The sequence below is a fragment of the Dermacentor variabilis genome, unplaced genomic scaffold, assembly GCF_050947875.1.
Source record: "Dermacentor variabilis isolate Ectoservices unplaced genomic scaffold, ASM5094787v1 scaffold_14, whole genome shotgun sequence".
NCBI classification, from domain to species: domain Eukaryota; kingdom Metazoa; phylum Arthropoda; class Arachnida; order Ixodida; family Ixodidae; genus Dermacentor; species Dermacentor variabilis.
Window position 1 is genome coordinate 5632620 of NW_027460302.1, and position 13820 is coordinate 5646439.

General features: G+C 44.9%; 1 protein-coding gene and 1 long non-coding RNA gene across 5 annotated transcripts in view; one reads left to right on the forward strand and one right to left on the reverse strand.

The window, feature by feature from the left end:
- Positions 1-13820, forward strand: part of LOC142567741 (osteomodulin-like) — a 297596-nt gene that overhangs the window by 219678 nt on the left and 64098 nt on the right. The gene's annotated exons all lie outside the window — the stretch shown is intronic.
- LOC142567827 (uncharacterized) lies at positions 628-9208 on the reverse strand. The gene is made up of 4 exons (XR_012825252.1): positions 8605-9208; positions 7507-7611; positions 4242-4386; positions 628-1447 (listed from the first exon to the last, which is right to left on the reverse strand). It is a non-coding gene; the product is annotated as an uncharacterized LOC142567827 (long non-coding RNA).

Sequence of the window (13820 nt, forward strand, 5' to 3'; positions counted from 1 at the left end):
TCCTGAGGGCGTGCAGACATTTATGGCATGGGGGCCAATGATTATGATTTTGTTCACTTACATTTATAGAAACAAGCAAACAAAACAAAAGGAGATTGGGATAACGCTTCTGAAGAGACTTGTTGACGTGCTGACGGGCGCCGGACTGGCAGGCAGAAGCGCCGCCGAACGGCATGCCCTGCACGAGCGCGTAAACAGCATCTGGGCGCCCAAGATTGTGGGGGACGCGATAGAGCATGGCGGGCCGAGAGGCGGGTGCGGGAGAACGTGGAGCGATAAGCGTGTAACGCACCCTGACGAAGACGAGCCTCCTGTCGAAACGCTGCCTACAGCGACACTCCTTGTTCAACCGCTGTTCATCACTGCTAACGGGCAGCCGATAAACAGGACAGAGGGTAGCACGGATTACAATTCGAGAAAAGGAAGAGAAATGTGCGGAAATCGTCACAGGTGACCGTCAAAGCAAACAGTTGTTTCTGATTGATTTGCTGCCCTACTAAAAAATCCTATTTGTTTTCAAACGGGTTTCATCAAATAGGGTTATGGAACGGGACCCCGTTTGATCCTGTTCAGTCCTGACCTGTTTAAATCCTGTTTATTCCTGTTTAAACCTGACCCGTTTAAATCCTGTTTAAACCTGACCAGTTTAAATCCTGTTTAATCCTGACCCGTTTAAATCCTGTTCAATCCTGACCCGTTTAATCCCGTCCTATCTAACCCAGACCTGTTTGCCCCTGTTCAGACCTATATTTTACTACATTCATACCAGGTCCTTTCAGAATGGATTGATGTTGCTTAATATAATTTACTCTTTAAACCTATTTTGTACACTTGTGTATTTGCGATCAGCATTGAAGAGAAGTAGATCTGCATTATGTTTGCAACAAGAATGCCACTTTCACATGTAGGTTTGCCTGGTACATTGCTTGATACGAAGATGAACACAATTTTCGGCATAAATTGATTAGCACTACCAACACTGATGTGATACATCATGAACAAGTTTTGTATGACCCACGAGTACGTTCTCTATGTATGACCTACAAGAAAATGCACCCTGAAGAAGACTGTACCTCATTTTCCTATTTGCTACAAGTATGCAAATGTAATTCTTGCAAGTTTAGTATATGTTCGATCACTTGTACTCGTCCTTTTTGCTGTAATGGTTTGTTGACAAATCCACAGTAAAGCGTAATTTTGGGGTGAAAAATGTCAGGCAAAGTATTGGCATGTACTTGTAAGTGAAAAAGACAAGTATATTTTACGTAGGTATTTCTGTACACCCACTTGAGCTTTCATTAAGCCTGAAGTCCTCCGGCTTAAGTAAAAGCATGTCATAAATGTCCCAAGCACTGTTTATTGGACCTTCTAGCGGTATTTCGATGCATCCAGTCTGCCGAGAGAAGACCGCTGGAGTGGGTTGCTTGGGTGAGAGCGAGCAGGGCACCTGAAAAAGTAAAGCCAATAATTTATCTTGACTCATGCAACAGGTTGGCACATAGGCAAATTTGCCTATGTTCCCACAGATAAGAAAGGTTCAGCATTCCGGTCATAGGAGATAATGAATAAATCTTATTGAAAAATATGTGGTTTCATGCAATGCCTATGTTTCAAGGGAACATGGATTACTGTGGGAGAATAAGCTGTCATAATTAGCAGGCGATTGAAGCAAGTGTTATAGGAAAAAGATGGACACATCGTTTGATTTACAATAATTACTAGTGTTGAAGCAACAGAATACAAACAAGAAATACCTTTAAAAACAACACCGACAGGTTGAGATAATAAATTATTCAGAAACTAAACCCTTCTGCCAGCAAAATACCGTAGTGTACTGGCTTTGACATTGCGCTGCTCAGGCAGAGGGCATGGGATTGAATCCCGGCCACAATGGCTGCATTTATATGGCAGAGAAATGCCAAAACCCCTATGTTAGGTCTATTGGGTACATGTTAAAGGAGACTAGGGATCCCGCCAACTTGAAGTTATAAAAACCGGAGTATATTTCGAGATAAGCAAACTCACAAAAGTAGAAGGCCCTGGCCATGCGAAGACCATATAAAGCCTTTTAAGGTAGGTGCCAGCAGCCGCAAAATTTCTTGTAAAAGCGAAATATAGCAGAAGCGTTATTTTTCCGTAGATTACTTTTGCGAGGTATTTTACAATTTGACACCCGACATGTTGGGCATCTACGGGCAACAGCAATTCTTGCACAGATCATAGCAAACACTGTTGCACCTAGGTATACATAGACACATAGGTATAGGTACAGTCACCGACTGATTTTCCGGACTCCGAAAAATCGAACATGATTACTCGGTCTGCTTCACGGCACCGCCATTCTCCCCATGGACCATAATGTATAACAACTTCCGAAAGTTCGGACGCCTTGCAACCTCTCGTCTGATTTTTCGGACACTCCTTGAGCCAACTTGATCGAGAGCACCATGCACCGACTCTGACCGTTGCATGGTTCTACTTGCTGAACGCCATTTTTGTTTTGAACGGAGCCACCTTGCTGCCCCACGAAGTGGCGCTACTGCAAATCCCTGCTCATCATCATCGTTTCTGCCTGGTTTGTAGCTACAGCAGTTCCGGTCTCAGCTTAGTATGCCATGTTAAGACAATCCAGCAGCTGATTTGTTTGTTTCTTCGTGCACGACGCTGCGAGTAGGCCAGGTTTTTTGTTTGTGCAACTGATGTCGGCGTGACGATGTTTGACGAAGCAAGATGGGCCAATTCATTTCACTAATATCTAGAATAGCTACCTGTAAGCACCACCTACCTTTCAACAAGATTTGCAAAGCAAAAAACCTCATCCTGAAAAGTCTACACATGAAGACATCGGTAGCATCATCAGCGTGGGGCCTCAAGATAATTCGGCAAGCCAGGAAATTACTGACAGCATGAGTGCAAGCATGCCAACAGGAAATCAGTGGCTGAATAATGCACCTTCTACCAATTGGTAGACAGTGCATTTTCGCAAAGCCCTAACTACAGCAGATCATTGTTCAGGAGTTCCCGAATGCACAACTCCATGCCATTTTCACGCCGACTCTAGGGAAGCACCTCTGCACAGTTGCAAGAAAGAAAGCTAGATGCCCCAAGAGAAATGAGCCCACTCAAGCCATCGAAGTTATGTTTACCTTGTCTTCCTACAACTACTCGAAACCTAGGACTGCTGTTTTGCACAAGGGAACAAATGTCAACATTGGTGCCTCGCCCAACACAAGTGGTCTGCGCCGTAGAAGGTGCCATCAGTCAGCCCACAGATGAGGCCCACATCAGTGCTGTCAGTGTGCTGTACAAATTGCAGAAGCACAGCCTACAAGCTTGTCTGCCTTAGTGTGATCGCACCAATGAACGAAAACCAACGAATCAAGTTTGTTTCGTGCCGAGAACAGTTGCCTCATGCTGGATTTTCCTACAATTCTTTCTAAGCACAGATAATGCTTGGTTTGTTGTGTAGGCATGTAAATAATGAAAAGGCCTGCATCACTATCTCTGAAAAAAATCATGTAACAAAGCTTGTACAGTACACAGGTGCAGTGTCTATCACATACCATTTCGTACAGTAGAGGCTACATCGGATAAACCGACCAATGTATAAATGACTGGCAGCGTGACGAAGCAAACTTGATGCGCGGGTCAGTTAGCAGTGGTAGTGCACTGCTCTCGGCGCACATGCACCTATGTTTGAAAGCTGCTTGATCGTGACAAAATATAAAGACAAAAGCGCTGGAGAGATATCTGATGCTTTTCTTATATGTATGACGAGGAACCTAGCACTAGCTCCCCATGCAGAGAATTACTAGACAGTGAGACTGCTTCTTATCATTGTAAAACAAGTGTCACGCTCACCATGTGATGCGTCCTTTTCGTTTCCGTGCGAACAGCATGTATTCAGATCTATTCTCCCCCTTTCACCTTTTGCACAATATCACTGTGCGAGCAATAATACTGAACTGTTAGTAGCAGTCTGTCAGGTTGCCTCCTTTCTTTCCTTGTGAATTGTGTGCTAAATAAGGCTTTTTTTGGTGAAAGAGTGCTAGTTTAACGCATAAACTAGCGCCATGGCACTTTGCAATAAAGGAGTTATAATTCTCTAAAAATATGTCCATGCAGAACAGTGCCAAAAGAACACCTTAAAGAAAGAACATGAGTGTATCTATCATAAAGACCAATCCTTGTCTTTTTTCCTTAACATAATTTTCAATACCGATATTGAAGTACAAGCTCACCATATTATATCACCTTGTCAAGGAAGCAAGGCACAATGGTGCCCAACTGTCGCGGGACCAACTTAGATGTGGAGATCAGCGCAGATCAGCAACATAGCATGGTCTGCTTACACTCCTTCTCCAGGTCCAGCCATACCTATAGCAGCTATAAAACAAGTGAGCTTAGAATCACAAGCGAAACAATATAAAAAGTGACACTGAACAAAGCAACTTTCGTTAAGCATAAATAGGATCGAAATGCTGACATTATGCCCATAAGTAACTTCACTTTGAGCAACAAAGCATCCAATTTAAGAAAGATAATATGTATGAGCTATCTATGTGAGAAAGATTAATCGAACGCCCTCTATTTGCCATACTCCTCCCCTTATGCATGGATGTCTCACTGACTGAGTGAGCTGGGCTGATCCCAGGTATAGTGTAATTAAAGGTTGTCACTTGGTGGGCCAATCCCGACACCATTGCATGACTTGTACAATAATTTTAATGTGTATTGTAATGCTGGCCATCCTGCAGGCACTGCAACATTATAGCACCCATAAGTCTAATGGTATTACCTGATAAGGTTAACTAATAAGTGTCCCCAGAAGCATAACTCGGCATGTATACTCGGTGGCCATTATTATTAGAGAAGCAACAGCAGAGGTGAAGCTTTATCCTGTGCCATATGCAAAATGGCCGAGCACGCCCAGCTTTTTGGTTACATTCTCACTTGTGACCACTGCAGCAGGCTGACTGACATGCGTAACCAGCAGTTTGTAGGACCACATTTTCATAACCTGCAATTTTTTTTACATCTGAAGAGATTAGCCTTAAGCTCCATGATGCGCTGCACTCGAGAAGCATTATAAACTGGCAACATTTAAATGCTATGCTGCATGGTTTGTTGCATGCTTTAGGAATTTACTTATTTATTATACACATAGCTCATAGGCTCCAGTTGGTGTATTGCATGAGGTGGCAAGAAAACATCATCATCAGCCTGGTTACGCCCACTGCAGGGCAAAGGCCTCTACCATACTTCTCCAACAAGCCCGGTCATGTACTAATTGTCACCATGCCGTCCCTGCAAACTTTTTAAGCTCATCCGCCCACCTAACTTTCTGCCGCCCCCTGCTACGCTTCCCTTCCCTTGGAATCCAGTCCGTAACCCTTAATGACCATCGGTTATCTTCCCTCCTCATTACATGTCCTGCCCATGCCCATTTCTTTTTCTTGATTTCAACTAAGATGTCATTAACTCGCGTTTGTTCCCTCACCCAATCTGCTCTTTTCTTATCCCTTAATGTTACACCTATCATTCTTCTCTCCATAGCTCGTTGCGTCGTCCTCAATTTGAGTAGAACCCTTTTCGTAAGCCTCCAGGTTTCTGCCCCGTAGAAACCTGGAGGCTTACAAATTCTGAACTAACAAGGAGAACATTCAACAAAACAAGTCAGACCAAAGAAGAAAAAATAACATACTCTCAAAATGGGACTACGTATCTGGCAGCTAGCTTATAAAAAAGACAATTAGGAATGTTTTACTACTGGTAGCGCTTTAGGGGCAGGAATGTAGAATTCCAAGCTTCATACACTTTTAAGCCACCTTTCGTGGCTTTTTGTTTTGAAGTTCTATTCTCTGTACTATTATAGAAATGAATACCCCCCTCCAAAATAAAACGAAGAAAAACATGTAATGTACAGTAATGTAACACAATAATGTAATGCACAACAGTGAATACTTAGAAACATGTAATTAAGAACATGGAGTCTATGTGGGCACAGATGTTAGAACTCTACACGAAAGCATAATAATAAAGGTGGGCGAAGCATTTATGCTTTTGTCGGGCAACCTGCAGCAAGACATACAGGTAAAAGGATATGCATGCCTCACAACACAGTCCCTAAAAATATCTGTCACAATACAGTGAGTAGGTATATCATGCATATCTACAATAGCCCCTAATTATATTTAACTCAGAGGGGGCTACCTATGTAACTTGATCAAACTGCAGGTGGGCCAAATTCTAAATATACGATTCAAGTAGACAGAAAATGGACGTTATGAAAATGTATCTACAGCAAAAGTGTTGTACATTATTGTTGTACATTATGTCATACCTGCCAACCTGTGAACATAATATTTTGTAAAAATGCTGCAGACACTAAATTCTTTGTTGGGGACATAGCACACATTATTTTAAAGCTTGCTCTCAGCACCCCCATTGTTGCATACACTCACACATTATTAATAAAGGGAAAATCACACATCTACCCGCTCGTAGCAATTGCTACAAAAGAAACCCGTACGGATTCCTCGAAAGGAAAGCCTCACATATGAAAAAAAGAAATCGTCCAGGTCTGGGAGTCAAACCCGGGACCACCGCCTTTCCGGGACAGCCGCTTTACAATCTAAGATAACCAGGCGGCTAGCAGATGGCCGGGCGAAGTCGAATTTGTCGACAACATGAAGCAAAGGCAAGGGTCTGACGTAATAGTTCTGCGGAAACGCGCAAGGTGTAGAGAAGTAATTAATAAAGGGGAAAAAAATATTACGTCAAACCCTTGCCTTTGCTTCGTGTTGTCAACTAATTCGACTTCGCCCTGGCATCTGCTAGCCACCTGGTTATCTCAGATGGTAGAGTGGCTGCCTCGGAAAGGCGGTAGTCCTGGGTTCGAGTCCCAGACCAGGACGAATTTTTCTTCAACTGTGCGGCTTTCCTTTTGAGGAACACATACGGGTTTCCTTTGTAGCAAAGGGTGCGAGCGGGTGGACGTCTGATTTTCCCTTTATTAATTACTTCTCTCCACCTCGTGTGTTTGCGCAGAACTATTACGTCACACACACATTATCAACCATTATTTAACTTGTCGTGCAGCACAAAAAGCAGCAGCGAGCTTGAAACAAGTAACTGACAACATTGTTTTTTTTAGATTACAGAGCTTTACGCTGCTTCAGGAATTTATCTGACCAAACTTCCCAAAAGCAAGTGCCCCTCTGATGTTCTCGTTAGAGATATTGCATTGCTAATAATAAAGCAGTACAAGTACCATTGCAATTAATTTTTTACATGCATTTTAACAATGTCATGCCGTCAATCTCTCAACAGCTTTAAAACATCTTAACCAACGCAACTTCGTTGTCTTTCTAAAGTGACATTCATAAAATTGTAAAATGAGCCCACATTTGTAAACCCACGAAAAATTCAGGAGAGTTTCCAAACATGGATGATACCAACAAAATCTGCAGCTCGTGTAAGTGGCAGCAACTGCTTTGCACACACCTTGTCACAGCATGCACATCAGGTACTTTTCCGTGCTGTTGAGGCTGCAGAAGTGCCGCAGGTGCATATGTGGAGGTGCCTCTGGTTCACAAAATCTTGCCATCCCTAAACAATAATAAATGCTCAATTTATTGTAATCCCTGCTGAAACTGTAAACTTGTGATATAAAAAGATCACGTCATATTTTGATAAAAGTCTCATACAACCAGTTACATGAAGCTGCAACTGGTTGTGCAAATATCTGATTGTAACATCACAGGCGGTTAAATAACACGTAAATCGAACTGTAGCAAACATGAATCTACTATGAAAAGGTTCACACAAACGTACAGCTGTATAACGTTAAATGTGAATTGTACTATCAAAAAATTCCGTAGGACATGAAAAGCGTTCCAAAACCTAATTTGTTTATGCGGCGCAACAAAGCACTGCTCCCAAAGGACGATGCGCTCAAAATTACAACAGACCACCTCTATTTCTGGAGAGACAATACAGAAAAGAGAAAGATTTTTCCATTAAAAAGAAGCATTGCTTATGTAATTTCGGCTTCTCTGCAAGATCGGAACCCTTTACAAGTACACGAAAACACACAGGACACTAATACACGTCATCTGACGACACTCTATAAACAGAAGAATTTCCATACAAGCTAAAAATCTGGCCATGCGTCAACGAAGGAATCGGGTGCTATCTCGCGCAGCTGTTAGCTGTGAAGACCGACACATCGACGTACTACTTCTAGAAATGCCTATACCATTTCTCAATGAAAAATTATGTACACAAACAGTAACTTTCTTTCCTTGAATTTTTGTGCCCATTTAGATCAAAGAACCACCCGCGCTAGCGTGCTTCATAGGTGAAAGTAAATAAACCACAGATAGAGCTGTTGGTAACATGAATACGTTTTAGGGCAATTTCCATGGAACTTTTTGCTAAATGTGCACTGCGACATGAAGAACAACCATTTGAAAAGCACATTTATAATTCTTGCTGCTTTACAAATCCGGATTCGGTTGTTGTACGGATCTTGCGATACGTACAACAACGCACACTTCACGAACCATAGACAGGAAGAATGCGCGCAAGCGCCGGACTTACCTTTCTCGGCGTACTCGGAAAACGCTCCTTTTAGTGTCACAGGTGCCGCGGAATCGACTGCACCAACGGTCCTTCCGGCGCACACACTGTTGAATTGCGGATCAACTACAGGACGTAAGAGCACAACTTTCACCAAATTCTTCCGTACAGTGCGATACGATGCGACAGTGCCAGAGGATGAGATCCTTTTCATGAGCCCGGAACAAAGGAAGCGCGAAGGGTCATATCTTCGGCATCGGCGCACCACACGAAGGATACTGCGGGCTACATTACGCGGTCCCAGGGGTTTTGTGATTCTCAATGCATACAAGATGCACCACAATTTTTCTCGGCACAGCGTACACACGATTAAACAACTACATCGGACGGCGTCAATACACAGCAAGCACTCACATGTAGCGACAAACTGAAGACGGCAAAATAATATCACCTGTAACTTTACCGGCGCTACCTGTGGTGCCATCTGTAGGCCGCCACCGAAAGCGACCGTGCTTTCGGTGATCTCATGGATGGTGACGGCGTTGTATATCGATGTTATGCGAGTCGTACAGCGTCTTGTACGACGTGTTTCAGCAACGTTGCTTTTAATAGAGAGGACAGCAATCTGCGTATACGCCGTATAGACGTCTCACCCACTTGAATAAAACAACAGGAAATTTTCAGTCTGTCGTATTTTGGGACGTCGTGACTGTCGTTCTGTTCTCTGTAGTGTGACGTCCTGTAGTCGAAAATTCTGTAGTTCCTGATAAATATTTGATTAAAAATTGACAGAGACCAATTTAAGGATATGTAAAATTATTAATACAAAAAAAAATAAAAAAAAATAAAAGTAGACAAAAAAACGCATCCGCTGGGAATCGAACTTCGGATCTACCGGTCCCGAGACAAGCATCTTACCACTGCACCACGCCGAACATAGTTGCTGTAGAAATGTTTAAGCTATGTCAAGAGTGTAAATCGCTGTCTGGGTTGCTGTTTACATTTACATTTTAAAAGCCAAGATGCGCTTTCACTTCACCGCGTCAACTGCCGCATCTCTAAATGAGCAAAAGTGTTGTTACCATCGACAGGTACATCGTGGAGTGCTAGACCATCGATTTTGCTGTAACGATATCCATATTTGATAAGAAATTCAGAAGTAGACAACGGTGACCGGGGACACTGAGGGTTGTTACTGCTAATTCCGACAGTTGGCTCTTGCTCTTTACACTTTTGAGCTCGCATATAATTCGTGTTCAATGCTATATAGCTACATAAACACTCGTGGGTGAGTCTTCATCCCGACAGAATACTGGCTTCTCACGGCAGCGCTGTACCAGATTAATGAGACCCGAGCGAGACAGCTTTTCACGCAACTTTGTGGAATAATCCAAAACTTCTTTTCCGCTTCGCATAAGCTTGTGCAATATTTCTGGGAATTAACTAATGTCTCAGTGTAACCGCACATGTAAGTCCACAGGCTTGTGGGCCCCATCTTACCAAATAAAACAAAGCGGATACGCAGCCATTCCCGCAGATGGTATGATTTTGATCAGCGGCCGATTTTGAGGAGGCCGGTAGGGCGTTGCGGAGGGGGGGGGGGGGCTGGTGCCGCGTCGTCACTGCAGAAGGTGCGGTGACGCCGAGACCCTTGAGCACCTACTCTGTACCTGTCCTGCATTAGCCCAGGAACGCGCTCCAGTCACTGCCACCTACCGACGGTATGGACTTCCGGCTACGTCAGAGACACACCTGCTCTTCCCGGCCCGCTACCACCTCCCGGCTCTGGCAAGCCTGCTTGAATATGTTTACACAAACGGGCTTCTAGATCGCCAATAGACTTCGGCCCCACACGGCCTCTGCCCGAGCGCCGGCCATCGCCCTCGATGATGCTGACGTCTGCTGCCTGAAGCCTACTCTCCCTCTCCCCCTCTACCCTCTCATCTTTCTTTCCCCGCCCCCATTCCCCATTACGCTGCGCCGTGCTCCCATATGGGCTGCAGAACTGAGCGTATTTTCCCTCTCCTCAAATCACGAAGAAGAAGAAGAATTATAACAATTGGCCACGTCGACTTTAATACTGGTGTCGGTGCTATCAGTATTGCCGGCTTCAGAGAAGCACGATTGAATACCGCGCAAGAGAAAAGTACAGTGTACACCACCGATGCGAAGCTGACATGTTAATATAAAGGGCCGCGACCGAAGGTGCTTCTGTTGCGACTTCAGAACTCTTGGCCGTCGCGACCGAATGTTTCTGTTGCGACGTCATAATTGCTGTCGTAACGTCAGTAATGTCTGTCGCAACTACAGAAATGTTAGGAACATCTGTCGTACAACAGAAATTTCTGTGTTTGCAGCAGGAATTCCTGTTGTGTTTTTCAACTGGGCAGGACCGGGAATCGGATTGAAATTCGCAGCTAGCATATCGCAGTTTGGTCTGTGAATGTTCCGAGGTGGTCACGCAATTTCAGTAGAGCTTGATAATGGCCCCAATTCAGCACTAGGGGCTAAATTGTCAGGATGTCGAACAATAAAAAAGTTCCTCCCCAGTTCTATTCAAGCATTAAACTGGTATGCATGATGCCATCCAGTATGGTTGCCACAAAGCTCCAGATTAAACCAGCTTTTGTGACAAACAGGCGACCCTATATGGTGCCACTGCGTCCAGTATAAGCCAGTTTAGTTGCAAACAGGGCCCCTGTTAAGACCCATTTCTGCGTGAACTGGTCATGCCTATACCTGCTTGCATGCCAAACGGGACCCCGCTCAGACCTGTTTGTGTGTGAACTGGTCCTGTTTATACCTCTTTGCATGCCAAACGGGACCCCGTTCAGACCGGTTCGTGTGTAAACTGGTCCAGTTTATACCTGTTTGCATGCCAAACGGGACCCCGTTCAGACCGGTTCGTGTGTAAACTGGTCCAGTTTATACCTGTTTGCATGCCAAACGGGACCCCGTTCAAACCTGTTCATGTGTAAACTGGTCCTGTTTATACCTGTTTGTTGCTAAACAGGTCCCTGTTAGAACCAGTTTAAACCTGTATAACCCAGTTTGAATTTAAATAGGATTTTCCAATAGGGTGATTTTCGCGACGAGGCACCCAATCATTAAACATCTTTGTCAGGAGATATCATTGGCTCAATATTGCCTGATAGTTACGCACGCTTCTGAAATTGTCCATGACCGTTGCTCATTGGGTCAAACTGTGGTGCTTGTGTGTATTTGAAGCGCAGCTTTCTTTGCCTCGCTGCTGCTCTCGCGCACACCGTGTCAGGGGGGGGGGGGGGGTGTTCAGAGCGTGTGTATTTATCACAGGAGCTAGTCAGTAAGTTCAAGGTACGTCATAGAACGTTGCTGCTATTTCTCAAAAATAAACACCATGCAAATATGTCAAGCGGGCAAACTACGCAGGGCGTGCAGAAGCAGAGCCGCATTAATTAAAGCGCACCGCAGGGCTCAGGAGACACTACGGAAGCGGTCAACCGTCAAATGAACACTTCTGTGCCCGCCGCGGTAGCTTTGCGGCTATGGCATTGCTAGAGGTGGCACATTTGATCCCGATCGCGGCAGCCGCATTTCGACGGGGGCGAAATAGAAAACACCCGTGCACTTAGACTTTGGGACACGTTAAAGAACATCACTGTGTCAAAATTAATCCGATATCCGCCACTACGGCGTGCCTCATAATCCGATTGTGGTTTTCGCACGTACAGTGCCATAATCCAATTCAAGTTCGATACTTCTGCCACAATGTGACGCTCCATGGGAGGCAATGACTATGCTCAACCCTCTCGGGGGTTACGAAATATGGCGAGCAAAAACGCCTCAATGAAACACCTTTCCCAGTGTGTTCTGTGTACTACGCAGACAAACAGCAGTAACGCATGCAAGCAAAAGTTTAACATCAACTCACCACTCTCGTGTTAGACTGAACTTTGAAGAAATTAAGCTTTATCCGTCAACATCACTGCCAATTGTCGTCAATCAAAGCAAACAGCACGGAAAGCTTCGCTTACATCGATTCCCACAGTGTCTGAGATCTGCATAATTTTCCATTTGATAGTAGGAGAATTGATTGGCTGGCAAACTTTCACAACACCTCTCCTCCAGATCTCGGCGGGTCGGGGCGTCCTTTGAACCAATCGTGCCCCGCAGCACGATGTGGCCACTCGCAGCGCGCATGCGCCGAACGCTGTAATCATCTGCGTCGCTTTCTGGGCATTTCAAGTGTGTACTACGCAAGCTGAACGCGAGCGAGGGGCAGCCGAGGTGAGTCTCAGTTGTTGGGCCAAGTACTACGTGCTGCGACGCCATAGCTGCCGATGACGTCCCCTCAGCGCGCAATCATATGGGACGCCCGCATCATGCAACTCTGGCGTGGCGTCCCCTTGGAGCTCAGCAGATACGCTACCCTCGTCCGAGGACAGATCGGGGAAAACCAGTAAGTGGACGCAAACAAATAGGTGTAGCCCAGGTACTACTCAAGGCTAAGGTAAAATAAAAAGGTGGGGTTAGGCGAATCGTGTTAGGCAAGTATCAGGTACGCGGTTGTCAATCAGAATAGTAGTTCATTCTGTTGCTTCGGCCTTTTATGTCTCGTTTGAATTCCGTTTTACCTCTTTGTTTCTGTTGTCTAATTGCATTGTTCATTTGGCTTTTTAAGTCAAGCTCGAGTTCTTTATCTTTGTTTGTAACTGGTGCTAATTATTATGTGTAGGTCATCCAAATATCGTCTCCTGATCTTGGTACCCCGTTTTGCATATGCTGTGTATGAAATCCATGGGCGTACCTATCAGGGGTAGCGGGGGAGGGCAAAGGGGTCCCTTGTCCCCCCACTGTCAGAAGTGGGGGGGGGCACAGTATGTCATTTGCCCTCCCCCCCTCCCGCTTCTGAAAGCGGTCACTTTCGGCAAAGTCCAACAAAACTACACCTGAAGCTAAATTTTCTTTCTTAATATAGTGACCACGTAAGTAATGCTTTTCGTTACTACGCATCCCCTGCTTTGATAGCGAGGATCGTCTTTCGTGCCTTGTCGGGACGCCCTGTAGCGGGGGACGCCTGGTGTTTGCCATACACGCTTGCGTTGCGGAGGACGCCTGGCGCTGGGCAGTTCCGCCCTAAGAAATATCAGCTTGCGCAACTTACATCATACCCAGTTTCTGGGAAGACTGCCATATCCGTATTCGAAAACGCAAACAGCTTCCTACCTTTAACCTTCGGACGAGGTGGAAGTTCC